Genomic DNA, 2500 nt, shown 5'->3' on the forward strand with positions numbered 1-2500 from the left:
AGTTTAGTGAGCTGAGGATTTCAACCTCCGGAAGGATGGCATTTCATATATAATCTAGAACACAGTTAGTTGGACTATAAAATTCAAGGCCATTAGTAACAGCTTTACATTTGAAACAGTTAGGAATAAATTTTGAGAGACATGAGGTTATCTTTCTTTTGAAAAATTAATTGCCTTATTAGAAGCCATAAAAGAAAATTTATCTAAGTGGAGAGAGTGCCAGGGTCTGGGCTAGAAGATTGATAACTGGTCTCCAGTTAATGTGTGATTTAAATTAGAGCTAGAATTGAGATATCTGGCTTTTATTTCAAAGTACATGTTCTTAGGCTAAAGTTTTCATGATCTCTGAAAAGCAGGCTTAACAGAAGGAAGGAAGGGTCAAGGATGTAGCAACTACTCCAACATTATCTAATGGAACTTTCTGGAATTATATAAATGCTCAGTACTGCACAGCCCTAATAGAAACTATCAACATGTGGACACTGTGAAGTTGAAATCCATCCAGTGTGTCTGAGGAACTGGCTTTTCCATTTTTATCTAGTTTTAATTAATTTAAATTTAGATAGCCATATGCAATGCCACATGGGTTGGCATAGGCTAACCCAATAAGGCAATCTATATTAATAATATAATAATGATATAAAACTATGTTAAAACATAATAAAACAGGGAGAGGCATGCACTGATAGAAAATTAAAAATATAGACAGCGAGTGAAAGTGAAAAGGGTGGAAGCAGATGTACTGGTGCACACTACATTTAGTATCCCAGATACTTTGGATACTAAGACAGGAGGATCCCAAGTTCAAGACCAGTCTGGACAGCTAATCAAGATCCTTTCTCAGAATAAAATATAAATGGCTCAATCCCCAGAGCAGTCAAAGAAAATAGAAAGAAGACAACACAAATCCTGACAAATCACTACGTCATTTAGATTTCATTACATTTAAATTTTATTAACATGTGATTATATATGTATTATATATATTATATATATGTGTGTGTATGTGTGTGTGTAGTTTAGTGTGTTATCTCAATGCATGCATACATCAACCCCACATTCCTTTCATCCACTCCTCCACTCCCAAGTGTTTACTCATCACTGTACTTCATTCAGGTTTGATGTTTGTTTCCCCAGTAGCTAATGATCTTGATGACTCTTTCATGTATTTTTTGACCATGTGTTTTTTGAAAAGAACCTATTCAGATTCATCTGCTGTGTGTGTGTGTGTGTGTGAAAGTACGTTTGTGTGTACAGGTTCATACACCAGGAAGCTCCTTCTAGAGATCTGGGGGGTCTTTTTCTATTGCTCCCCACTTATCTTTCAGAAAAAGGTCTCACACTGAACTTGGAGCTTAGTAGTTTGACGAGACAGCCTGGCCAATGAGGTGCCAGGATCTACCTGTCTCTGTTCTGGTGTTAATGATGTACTCTGCCATGCCTGGGGATTAGAACTCAGGTCCTCATGCTTGTACAGCAAGCACTTTACCCTCAGAGCCAGACCTCATCTACCCATTTTTAAGTTGTATTACTTGGTTTTTGTGTTATTGTTTTGTGAATTCTCTGTATTTTGTTTCCTTGTCTTTCTTGTTGGTGTGTTAACCCAATGACAAAAAGCAAGGAAGGTTTCTTTCAGATCACAGTTGTCTGTCATCTGTCATGAAGGGAAGTCATAACAGGAACTAACAGGAACCTGGAGGCAGGAACTGAAGCAGCTGCATGGAGGAGCACTGCTTACTGGCTTACTCAGCCTTCTTTCTTATACAACCCAGGACCATCTGCCTAGGTGATGACACCACCCACAGTGGGCTGGGTCCTTTCACAAGAATTGATCAATAAAATGCTTGACAAACTTGTCCACAGGCCAACCTGTTAGAATTGTTTTCTCAATTCAGGTTCCTCTTCCCAGATAGCCCTATATTATGTCAAGATAATAAATAAATAAATAAATAAATAAATAAATAAATAAATAAATAAATTCTATCCAGGACAGATTTTTAACCCCATATAATCAATCCAGAATTTTTGACAACCATTTTTTCTCCTCTTCACTCTATGAACTGTATGCTGTGTAGAAGCTTTTTAGTTTGATAAAATTCTTGCCAATTCCTGTTTCCTAGAGTCAAGATACAGTTGTTTTGTGTTATTCTGTGTTATTTTTTTCTTGTTGAGACAGGGTCTTGCTATCTAGTCCTGACTTGCCTGGTCCTCACTATGTAGCCCAGGATAGCCTCAAACTCATGGCAATCCCCCTGCCTCAGCTTCCAAAGTGCCGAGATTACCGGTATGTACCATCCATCACACTGTAGGTTTTTAAAGTTTATTTATTTTTTAAAAAAAGAAAAAAATTCTTCAACTAAGGAGATGAAGAATAGTTACATCCAGGTGTGATAACAGGGGTCTGTAGTCCCAGCATGTGAGAGGCAGAGCCAGCCTGGTCTAAGGAGCAAGTTCTAGGCCATCGCATGGTAGACGTAGAAACCCCATCTTGAGGTGGCGG

General features: G+C 38.0%; 1 protein-coding gene across 5 annotated transcripts in view; it reads left to right on the top strand.

The window, feature by feature from the left end:
- The window catches only part of Sidt1 (SID1 transmembrane family, member 1), a 97620-nt gene that overhangs the window by 88599 nt on the left and 6521 nt on the right, over positions 1 to 2500 (top strand).

Source organism: Rattus norvegicus, chromosome 11, assembly GCF_036323735.1.
Source record: "Rattus norvegicus strain BN/NHsdMcwi chromosome 11, GRCr8, whole genome shotgun sequence".
Taxonomy (NCBI): Eukaryota; Metazoa; Chordata; class Mammalia; order Rodentia; family Muridae; genus Rattus; species Rattus norvegicus.